The following is a 12,822-nucleotide window of genomic DNA, read 5'->3' as shown; positions in this document are numbered from 1 at the left end:
ATTGAAAGCGAAGAACTGAAAAAATTTGACAATTGTTTTCAGCTGGGAAAACTTAAATACGCAAGGGCAATGAGCTTAGACGGATAAGGCCACTTTTCACTAATGGACTAACTGATGAATGGATCGTGTTATTCGTCCACGTGCAGAGAAGAGAACTCATCTTGCATTAGGAGTAGGACACATCAGCTACTTTCAGCTATTAAGTGGAAAGATTGGAATTTAATATGCTTGGGAAATTGACCTCCCATTCTAGTTGTTTGGTTTCATCCTCAAGATATTTTTTTAGCAGAAGATATATTTCACCAGTTGTTTTGGATAACTCAGATCGTTTTGATGTTGTAAAGAGATGTTTCTCTTGGTTATACACTAGAAAATTGATCGAATCATGAAGCAAATACACTAGAAAATTGATACCCATCTTACCCGATGGGTAGGTTTTTTTGTTTGAAGGACGGGTTTTGGGGAGGGAATGGGTTTTAGGATTCTACAACCCATATGGATGCAGTATTAGGCTAAACCCAATCCTCCCCGACCTGCATATTTGCTTGAAAGTATAGAAACTTTATATACCAAGTGTTGAATTTAATAATATTTTGAATTTTATGTGAAAGATAATTGATAGTTCATGTGTTTTCTACATGTCTTAATCAAATAAATGAAAATTTTGTTGTTTATTTGTGTTATTTTACTCATTTATTGCTTATATATGACAAGAAATAATAGGAAATTAGATATGGTTTCCAACTCCAACCCTTCCTACCCTTGAAGTCAGGGAGGGTTTTGTGTTTTCATGTGAGGGTAGGGTTTGGATTCTCAAAATCCAACCCACTACGGGTTTTGGGTGGGTATGGGTTAGGAGGTTTAGGGAGGCAGATAGGGTCTAAAATTTACAAAACCCTCCCCAAACCTGCCCCGTTGCCATCCCTATTTTTTTATAGAGAAAAGATAAATGTTTATTAAAAGAAAAAATGGGTAAATACAAGGGATAAGCCCAGCAAAAAACAAAGTTACCACCCAAAAAGGTCCATAAAAGCAAGACAAGGAAGGCTTAGCTCAGAAAAAGAAGAAACAGCCCAGCCAATCTCCTTATTAGAATCCATGTAACAAAGACAAGCAGTCAAAGTGGGCAACCCCTTGTTGTGTAGGACCATGAATCAAAAGAAAATAGAAAAGACAAGTAATTGAAGCATGATGTACTAGTGGATTATTTGGTTTTATATTTTGTATTCTAGTTTCATGATTCATCATTAAAAAAACAATTCTTATTTATCACACTTTGTTTAAGATTATGAATATACAATATTAGATATGTGTCTAATTATTTTCTATATTTTTTTTGTAATTTTGATATTTTTAAAGTTTTTGTTTAATTAAGATATCATGGACTAACCCATTTAACCCAAAAAGTTAAAGCACTAGCGCAACAATTGGATAGGAAAATGATTTTGTTTCCAGGTTGGTTTTAAATTTTATATTTCACTTTTATCTTTAATATAAGTTATTCTTATTTATCACATATTTCGGTTTAATATGATGAGTACGTAATATTAGAGATGTCCCAAATGTTTTCTACAAAGTCTCTAAACTCTCCATAATTTCCTTTTTTTTTTTGTGCGTGTGTGTTTCTATCTTTTTGAAGTTTCATTATTTAATTATGACATCGTGGACTGACCCATTTAATTTAAAAGGTTAAACCATTAATCTACCACTTGGATAAGAAAACAATTTCATGTTTTGGGCAATTTTTTATTTTTATTTTATTTTCATCATTAATAAAAGAAAATCCTTATTTGTAGCAATTAACTTTGTTCATTATATCAAAGACGAGAGTTCCCGTTCAACAACATTGATCCAAATCGTTAAGTTTCTTGATTAGAAAACTCAGCACTAGGTATAGAAGCCTCCTCCTAAGAGTCATCAATCTCAATCTAAACCTCATAACCACAAGAACAAGTTGTTGAACAAAAAGGATGAACCAAAACACTCACAAGATATACTCTAGAAGCAAAAACAACTGAGGAGCTAGGGAAAATCCTAGAAGAAGCCTCGATTGGGTTAAGAAAAACGACGCAGGTCAAACTTGGAACCATGGTCGTAGGAGCCCCATAGTTCACCACCCAATGTTTTCAAAATCGGATTGAACCGGATGGTTAGACCAGAAAAAACGAGAACCAGTCACTTGATTAGTTCCGTTTTATCCTAAAGCCGTTATTTGTATAAAAACCGCTGATTTAGTAGTAAACCATTGACCCAGGTGGTCAAACCTTTGAACCATTCAACCTGAGAACGGTTTTTGGCCATTTTTTGGGTTTTTATTTTTTAAATTTTTTTTGTCAGAGCAGGCCATCTGTTCAGATCAGACAGACTGTTCAACCTAAAAATCGGACCCAGAACAGTTCCCTATCCAGTCCGGTTTTAAAAAACCTTGCTTTAAACTCATCCAGGACCACCATTGCATCAACGGCAGCAAGAGGAACCCTTCCTCCGTTCTTTATTTTCTTGGGTTGCCATCTCCATCATCTATGAATAGCCTTGTTGCATCAACCATCCACTCTTGGATTGAAGGTACCTATAACTCCAAGCTGGCCCTTCTTCCTAAACCGAAAGGATTTTACAAAGAGGAAGACTCTAAGGCCAACAAGATAGGTCTCTACTTGAAGGGATTCGAGTTCCACCTTCCTTTTGAAAGTAAGCAATGTCGTCGACAACAATTCTCAATAAGAATCTCATCTTTAGTTTGAAGCTAAGGTCAATCTCATCAATGCAGTCATTCCTGTCTTCCTCATCCTCTTCTTTCTACCATGAATACATAACCTTTTTTTTTTGTTTTTTGAATTAACTCCTCTTCTTCTAGGCTCTCAGGGACCTCTCTAACATGTTCTCCATGAATGTTGCGTCTTCCCAAGAATCCATAAAAATACATTCATTGGGTCTTCTACCTCTTCTTCATTCTGTCTTCCCAAGTGTCAGCACCCAATTTTTGTTCAGTCCTTTCACCCAAACTTATATTTTCTTTTAAGACTCTAAACTTGAAAACATAACCAGAACAAATAAAGACCAAAATTCCCTCTTTTTGTCACAATCTATATATTCAACACCCAACTAAACTACACCAGTAAACTTAATCTTTATTAACGAGAATATTAAAATCAACATCTGACACTACATAAACTTTAATAATCCAATCAAATACAATTCCTAGACTTAAGAAACTTAAAACTTAGTTACACATTGAATTTCATGTTCATCATACAAACTTTCTTTTCAACAATCCCAATTTATGCAATTTTTGAATCTTGACTTCACAAAATTAAATAGGATACATCCATTGCCTCAAAGATGCTAAGATACAATCAACCTCCAAATTTCACCTCAAGTCTATGATGATCAACCATAAAAAAAAATCCAAGATTCCATTTCGACATATGTCAACACCCAATTATCCCTACAGTTCATCAAATAATTACTTATCTCTGATTCATGACCAACAATTGTGTTTTCAATTATGCGCCTCAAAGATGCTAAGATACAATCAACCTCCAAATTTCACCTCAAATCTATGATGATCAACCATAAAAAAAAAAAAATATATATATATATATATATATATATATATATATATATATCCAAGATTCCATTTCGACATATGTCAACACCCAATTATCCCTACAGTTCATCAAATTATTACTTATCTCCGATTCATGACCAACAATTGTGTTTTCAATTATGCCTCTTATCCCCTAAATTTCTAAGTATGTTACTAAATTACATGATATAATATTTTTTCTTTTTTCCTAAAACCAACAATATTTTATGTTTTAGCTTAAATTACAAGTAATTTAATATTTAAGAATCCAAGTACATATGCATAAACACCCTCTATATGTAGGTAAAGTAATATTTTGCATATCCATTTGATTTAATAACTTCATTTTATACAGATCATATATATACATCACTTCTAATAGCATTGTTTGTACAAGTTAACAAAATAAATTCTCATAATTAAATTTACCATTAATCTCTTTATACGTCTTCAAAATATTTTTATCTTTTATCTAAACTTAACAACAAACACAAGGTTAGTTCTAGTTTCAGTAACTCAATGAATAAACTAGGGAATGTATATTAATGGGGATCGAAGAATCCATATGAGGCATGCTTGGTCTACACTAGCAATACTTATGGATATAAAACATAGAAAATAATTTAGCATTATATTTTCATTAAATAATTAAACAATCAAAAATATAAAATAGTTAGTTATACAAACAAAAAAATATTGCCGAAGGTTCCAGTTGGAGAGTTGCTACTTTGTGCATTTTTTATGCCAAAGATTAGAACTACACCCTTTCCAAGGCCCCATATAGTTTGGACCAACGTGTAGTAATGGCGTTTCTTATAGAAACAAAAAAAAAATGCTTAAACGTATGTAAAATATGAAATTAAAAAAAAATCATTTTGAAATTATGAAAAATTTTCTCAATTTGTATATTGAATGATGCAATAAACCTAAAAATAAGGCATATAAATAATAATTTTCTCTTATTTTTTAATTAGTGAGTTTGAAACTCATTATTTTATTAATTTTGAATTTAACATGATCAAACTTAAATGTTTCTTGAAAAAAAAAATTGCATATTTTTTGTCTTAGTTTTGAACTTTATCCATGGCATGCAACTTATGTTATAATCTAGGCTATCGTGTATCAGCAATTTTAACAAATCAATTCATTTTTGCGAAATTGCTTTTGTTAACAATGAAAAATTGATGAAGACATCCCCATCACTTCTTAAGGAGCGTCAAGAAAACTAAGCCATGAGACACCATAGGCCATAACCCATGTGACTGTGAGGCTGAAAGGTTGTTCAATCAACAATTGAAGTGGCTGAATTGAACGAAGGGGCATTGCTTTGTCTCTTTAGGGATTACTTGTTTGTTTGTACTAAAATTTGACATCTGAAAATATAATTAATAATTGCATTTAGAGGTGCATTGGAGTTCATGAAAGAATGTTGTTATGAAACCTAAATGTCGAGTTATGAAAATGAAAGTTAACCATTTTAACCTTGACGAGGAGAATGTTTGTAGATCTAACTATTTAATTAATAAACTAATTAATGATTAATTAAATAATTATAAAATGATTATTTCAATAGCTAAAGTGATTAAAAAACTATAAATAATTAAAAGACAAGTAAAATATTTAAAACTCTAAAAAGTGTTTAATAAATTAATTAATTCAACTGTATTTATATTAATAATTAATTATTTCATAATTAATAATTAATTAAATAATAAATAATGATTAAAATAATTGTTGTAATTATTACAAAATAATTACTTTAACTATTAAAACAATTGTTACCTGTTAAATAATTAATTTCATCATTAATTATTAAATTCATGAAAGATAATTAAAATAATAAACAATATATGAATGAAAATATATAAATGATTAAAATATAAAAATTAAATAGAAGTTTTCTTATTTTATTATGTTTACAGTATTTTAATAATAGTCTTATTTAAATGAATCATATCTAAAATTCATTATCATTTGGTTATAAAAAATGGTAAAGCAGGAATTAAATTTATAATTTAATTGAATGATAGACCATTTCATATGATTCCAGAACGTTCAGCCTTACGGCAACCGAACACACTCGCTGAAGTCACCAGATCCTGGAAGGCATCAATTCAGAGTTAAGGTTTCAGCAGTAACAAACAGGCCTTTAATGGATAAAATAATTAAATTATAAATTCAAAAGTACAGTAATCATCTAAGTTTGATCTTCAGCCATGATGGAGCACCCAATCTACTTCTTGATAACTAATTAATTCACTAAAAGACAAAGTTATGAGTAATTTAGTTCATCAACCACTTGAGTTGCTGTCAAACGACCCCTCTATATATCTTAACTCTGCTGATAAACTGCAGATCTTAATTACTTGGCTGATGATTTGAGTAGTAGGATATCTTTATAAATAGTATTAGAAGGAGAATTAACAGAATGAATCGTACAATCTACTATGTTTCAACTTTCGTGAGTGGATGGTGATACGAATCGGAAGAAAAGGAAAAAAATGGTAAGTTTAAATATGGTTTTCTTATTAAATTATATATCAATTAGAGTGTTAAAGTTGATGAAGAGGCTTAATTTGGCACCATTATATATAGTGAGGATAAATATTAAATTGATTACTCTAACTACGTGTAAACAAATTCTGTTGCACATTATCTTGTGAGTCAGCATTTCCTTTATTGGAAGGGATTTAATTTGTTAGTGGTTCCCACATCAGTGTAACATCATCTACTTTCAGCCTCGACTATGTATATCAATCCCTGTTAGCCCTATCTCAATTCAACAATGTAAACTCAAGCAAGTTTTGCCACAACCAAGACACACTTGTACGTACATTGTCACCAATCATGCAGCAGCCCTACCACCCAGCAGCAATATTGCACATATTTTTTGAGGTCTGATGAACATTCATGGAAGTAGGAACTCACAACCTCCTTAATAACTTATTCACACTTATATATAAACAAAGCAATCAATCACTTCAGCTGTTATCAAATTCAGCACAAACTACTGTTATGGGTTCGTGTCAATTTTTCATTTTTATATTACCTATACGCATGGAAATTAAAGGGTCAAGTGGAGCTAGCCTTTTCTTTTGTGCATAATGCATGCATATAGAATATAGGGCTAAATGTGTGTGTATATATATAAAGCCAACTGAGACAGTATATCTAATGGCAGACCTTCTAGATAAGCCACATGTTTAGTGTCTATGTCTATGCCAGTCCCATAAGAAAACGACTCTTTAATTTCCTTACTTTGGTCACAGTCCAGAATATTATCGGGTCTCAATCTTTCCATCAAGAAAAAATTATATGGCAAAACACTTGGAATCCAAGACCCATTAATTTCTGGCTGGCATGCACCTAAGTTACAATTTATGACTAACTAATCTGGTTTCAGGACATGGTTTTGCCTTTGTATGATCAGAATTTCATGCTTCAATTATAGAATATATAGCCTTTATGTAAGAAGAAAAGATTTTGTAGTTCATTCCTTGACACCCAAAAAAGCATGCAAAATGATAAAGGATGCAATTTAATTAAAAGAGAAAGTGGATTACACATACCATGCATCCTGTCACCTGAAAGCATAAGGTGACCAAGAATTCTCTCATGGCGGTGAGTGTGATCATCACATATAAACATCATTTCAAGAGTTATTTTATTCAAGAATGGATGAAAATTTATATATATATATATATAAAGCTAGTCTCACAGCATCAACATGCATTAAGTCCAATCTCTAATGTAATATCATCTCTTTCATGGCTTGAAAGTTGAAACGTATGGAGTTAAAATTATTGGAACCAGCTGACTGCTGAAAGACGGTAGTCACATTATATTATCATATGAACTGAAATAAAGCCTCAGATGTTTCCCTTCTTTCTTCATTGGACAGTCTAAACCTAACCTGCAGAAGTGTCCCTCACGAAATAAATCAGGCAGAATATATATATCCACACAACTACTGAAAGTACAATATTGATTCATTTATCTCTCCTCTATGGGTTATTAGTTTAATGTGAAATCTAATCTTCTCTTTGACAACCCCATATGTATGGTTGTGTTAATCATTAGTCTCTACAGTCAAGACTGTAGATAATTAGCCATCTTCAATTGGCTACATATATAAATATATAATTAATGGGTGGTGTTAGACATGTCCTCCAGGTAGTGAGTGCAGATAATGCTGTTAGGTAACAAATTTACAAACTCAGATTATTTTCGATAAAAAAAAAAGGAGGATTGGACTAGTTGTTTTGCAAATAAAATCTAAGGAGGAGATGGCCAGTCCACACTCTGCACAATTCCCCTAAGAAGTCAAAGTAAATGATACCTTTAATTTGCTTTGTGGATTCCTCTCTAATTCTATATATATTTGGTTCAGGAGACTTGAATGAGTTGCACTAAGGTTTTGAGACGGGTCAAGAATATAAAATAAAATATTATGCAACAAAAAATTAAAGAGAGAAAAAAAGAAAGCAGGTGGAGGCCTTTCTTGCTCCCAAAGAATACTTAGATTAATTGGTTGGGATGGTTCCTGGGAAGTTGTATTAACCGTTAAGGATGGTATTAATTAGATGGTCAAAATTCCAATTATTCCAGAATTTTATTTAAAGTAGCCACCCCCTTTTAGAGTCAAAGGTTCTCTCTGTTTCAAGCTTCATCTATATATCAACACTTTAATACACTTGTTCTATCTAGGATATTTAGGCATTAGACCAATGTTATTAGGATTGCAAATTCTAATTCAGAATTAATTAATTAATTAATTTACTCATAAATAGGAAAAATATAAAAAAAATGATGACAAAAGCAAATTTTAAGAAGGGTTTCTTAGATATCACCCACCACTTTCAAGGGAATAAAGAAGCAAGCCTGCTTTAAGTAGATATTGATTATATTCCTTTTGAGGAGGTGAGGTGATCACTGATCAGATAGGAAAAATAGATATTAATTCTTTAAATTGAACTATTTAATCTACAATTTTTAAGAGAATAAATAAAGAAGCAGGCCTCGACTCGTGTAAGTAGATATTGATTCCATAAAAGATAAAACTAGGTTGCTCTTCAACCATTTGGCCGAGTACTGTGTATTCAATTCAAAGCATGAATGGATCCAATGATACTGACAAATGGCATCGTCGTTGTTGTCTTCATCAACATCATCCTAACCACATAATATATAATATTAAGTTGGAATCATTTAGATGCTCCTGAAAATTTAATCACTTTGAATCATACAGATTCTTCTCCAAGACCAAAAATGAAGCGAACTCATGATCAGTACTCAGCGCAGCCGCTCCCATCATTCATGTCAATTGTCAGGCACCAAATTAATTACTTTGAATCTCTGCAAATGCCCCTCAGTCCCTGAGATTCTGGAGAGCATTTTTGGAGAGGACCCAAACAGCACGAATTCATATTTGACTCTTTCTTCAGAAGTTCAGAGTGGTTCTTAATTGGCAGTCATTCCATATTCGTGGATGAATACTTCAACACTAGACAAGCAAGCATGTGAACAATGTGCATCAGAAGAGAAGAAAATGAGTAGAACGAACAAAGCCCAGGTTCAGAGATCCAGAATCCCTTTAATTTCCCTAATTAAAGGACAAGTTGATGGTTGACTGATAGACGGTTCTTTGAATCTTTGAAACCACTTGTGCCTGCAGCCTGCTGCCCATCCCCTCATCACAAAATCGGTATGTGTTTTTGGAAGCAATCTCAGTTACTGGAATTGTAAGTGGCCCACTGGTTTTCAAGAAATCCCTTTCATCATCATCATCATCATCGTTGTTGTTATTGTTGTCAAAAGTAAAGGTAGAACCCAATTTATATGATCATTTGGGAGTAAGGGTGTCAATGGACTAGTTTTGGATTGAACCCCGTCCAGTACAAAATCAATTTGGATGGATTAGACGGACCAACAAGACATATTGGATTGGACCAGGTCTGTTCGTAATAAATTTATATTGGATTGGGTTGGATTAAGCCAACATCTGATCCATTGATATAAAATAAGAATATGGGTGTCAATGGACGAGGTTTGGGTTGAAATCAATCTAAATCAAAACAAATTTGAACAGATTGGATGGTCCAGACATTGAATTGGATCAGTCCAAAATGGTCCAAAATATTCATTGGACTGGATTGGACCTGGTCCATTTATAATGGACTTACATTGGACTGGATCAGATTGGACCAAATCCAGTCCAAATGACACCCCTATTTGGGAGGGTTTTCATGCAACAGCTACTGGGCATTGCGAGGTATGACCAACTTTATATTGCCCAAAAACACTTACATTGAGCTGAGAAATCAACTATCCGATGAAACTAGTTTTGGTAGCTTCTTAGAAGCGGTTTAGTCAATGCAGCTTAGTCAATGCTGAAGCCCTCCCAAATAGGCCCTATATGAGAGATAATTGATTTGATGTAAGAGGAAGGTGGAGCAAATTTTGCATCAGCTTTTGAGATACAAAATTTAGTAATTTATACTCCTAATGAGTGCAAATGAGACAAAAAAAATATATATATATATAAATTTTGTGTTAAGTAGGAGTGCAAGTTACAAATAAACAGATGCAAAACTGAATCAGGTGCAAATTTTGCATCTGATTCAGATTAATTTGCACTACACCAAATGCAACCTAAAAAGGTTAAAGTCAAGCTTGTTTGTGGACTACAATCCTCTTTTAATAAAGCATCTTGTTGTTAAGAGGGTAATTTCTTATAAGTTCAATTATGGCATCGGAAAGACATTATACCGAAAAATTTTACAGCAAATCAACCGATATCATAAAAGAGGGTGACCAATCGGGTGGTGTTCAACAAAATTCACAAGATACTTGATTGCTCAAAACTCTTATGGTACCATCTTTTTCAGTTTCATAGTTTTTATTTAATAGATTGGAGGAAATAAGAAAACAAAAATTGACCATGAAAAGTAGCTCATTTACCTCAAGAGGAGTATCAAAAACTGCATTAACAATTAACCCTCTCTTTTAAATCCCAGATCCCACGATAAAGCCCTGGTTTGTTGGCATGGTTCACAGTATCGATACGAATATAGTACAATACGTATTGGTTTTTTAAGTTGCCAATATGTCAAATGGTGAGAATTGATGGAAGTGCAAAAATAATACTTTCAAGCAAACATGCAAAATTGAATCGAGTGCAAAATTTTTAGCTGGTTCAGATTAATTTGCACTGCAACCAAAATACAAGGCTTTGCACTACATATTTGTATTTGTATTCTTTTCAAACCAAGCCTAATGCTGTGTTTGGTTGCAATGTAAATAAATTTATAATTATACATCCAAAATTATGGCAGTGCAAATGATTTGATTGTAAACTTGACATTTTTTTCAAATTTTAACTTATTTTGTTTCATTACATTGCAAATAAAGTAAATTAAGACATAAAGCATGATAGAGTAAAACCCAAAACAAAATTAAATGAAAATTTACATTTTTTCATATGCACTCCAATGCATTTGTACTAATGCAAATAAAATTGCACTGCAACCAAACACAGCCTAAAAAGGACAAAATCAAATCTGTTTGTGGATTAGGATCCTCTTTATACAAACCATCTTAGGAGTAATTTCTTATTTAATCGATTAGAGTAAAAAAAAAAATACATGTTTGAAACCAAAGACACCTCGGTGCTTCTTCTCCTGAGGAAGGTCTCCCTAAGTATATATTTTTGTATCATTATATCCTTATGAATTGATTCTTTGCAGTTCTAACTTCTAACATCGAATTCTTCTCAAAATTTGACTTGCATCAAAAATCTCATTCTTTTTCTTCACGACTTCGACCAAACCAGATGATCCCTTGTTATCATAATTCATAACTTACTTTCATGGTTTTCAAAACTAGATCAGACCGGAATAACCGGGAGTAGGCCACCTGACCGGTTCCGTTTTTCTCCAAAATTACTTTTTCTTCAAAATTGTTGATTTTGGTTAGAAAACCGTTGAACCGGTTGGTTAACCGTTCGAACGGTTTTGACCGTTTTTCAAATTTTGAATTTTTTTTTATTTTTTATTTTTTTGGCAAAACAAGCCGACTGTTTGGATCAAACAGTCGGACTGTTCAAACCGGTAACCGGACCCCTGACCAGTTCGGTCACCGGTTCATTTTTAAAAACCATGCTTACTTCTGCAATTGAGTAATTTTCTTCAGCTTCTATATTCACGATCTTTTCCAAACCAACTAATTTGTCAATTTCATGAGTTTCATCCAAAGCGATCTCTTTGTCTCTTGAAACACAACCTTTTACAAACAAGTTTGAGTGTATCAGCCGATGCACTTGATGGGAATAAATTTCGACCGTCTTGAGTTGCAAATCAGTAACCCTAAAAACCGATACCATTGATATGTATGTTCTTTTTTTTTTTTGTAGCCAAATAGTTTCCTTTTTTGTTTTCTCTAATAATATTTTTTATTATAAAATAAAAGCTAGAACCACTCAACAGGGTGCTTAAAATCACCCAGAATGTGTTGAAATCACTCACCAAACTTGGCAAAAGCTATACGAAACCAATTACATTCCTTTAATTCATTCCCCCATATTTTTGCACTATAACATAGACAGTATAGGGTTGGACTTGGCCAACCCAAATAGAACTTAGAAATTTGAAAATTATAGAATTTCCGGTTCTCTAATCTTAAGGGTTTCTATGCCAAACTACCTAAATGTGGTTTCCTCCCTGTTCATTGTTGTGATTTCTTGTTTGTCTCTGCAGTTGTCATTTCATTATATGGTTAAGGAATTAAGGCTTTTTTGGCTTGCGCTTATGCTTTCCAGGTAAACTAGACAGGATCGGATGGTTGGACCAGAAAAATCAGGACCAGTTCTGTTTTAGCCTAGAACCGTTTTTTTGCCAAAACCATTGATTTGGTCAGCAAACTGTTGACCCAAGCGGTCAAACCGTCAACCTGCCAAGCCAGACAATGGTTTTTGACTGTTTTTTACTTTTTTATTTTTTTTTTTTTTTGTCAGAATGGACCGTCTGTTCAGTTTGAACATTTGGACCATTAGACCCTGGAACCGGACCCCAGAACGGTTCCCTGTCCGATTCAGTTTAAAAAAACTTGCTTTAAACAGCATTTACCAAAAAAAAAAAAAACTTTAAACAGCATTACAGTGTAGAAACCCTTGTACCACTGCTGGTATGCCCAGTTTCCAAAATCGCGATACACCCAAGGTCTAAAACACAGATTATGGG

Source organism: Nelumbo lutea, chromosome 7 (genome assembly GCF_056320005.1).
Source record: "Nelumbo lutea isolate HS-2025 chromosome 7, American lotus-T2T, whole genome shotgun sequence".
Taxonomy (NCBI): domain Eukaryota; kingdom Viridiplantae; phylum Streptophyta; class Magnoliopsida; order Proteales; family Nelumbonaceae; genus Nelumbo; species Nelumbo lutea.
The sequence above is the reverse complement of the archived record's forward strand: the minus strand, read 5'-3'. Positions refer to the sequence as shown.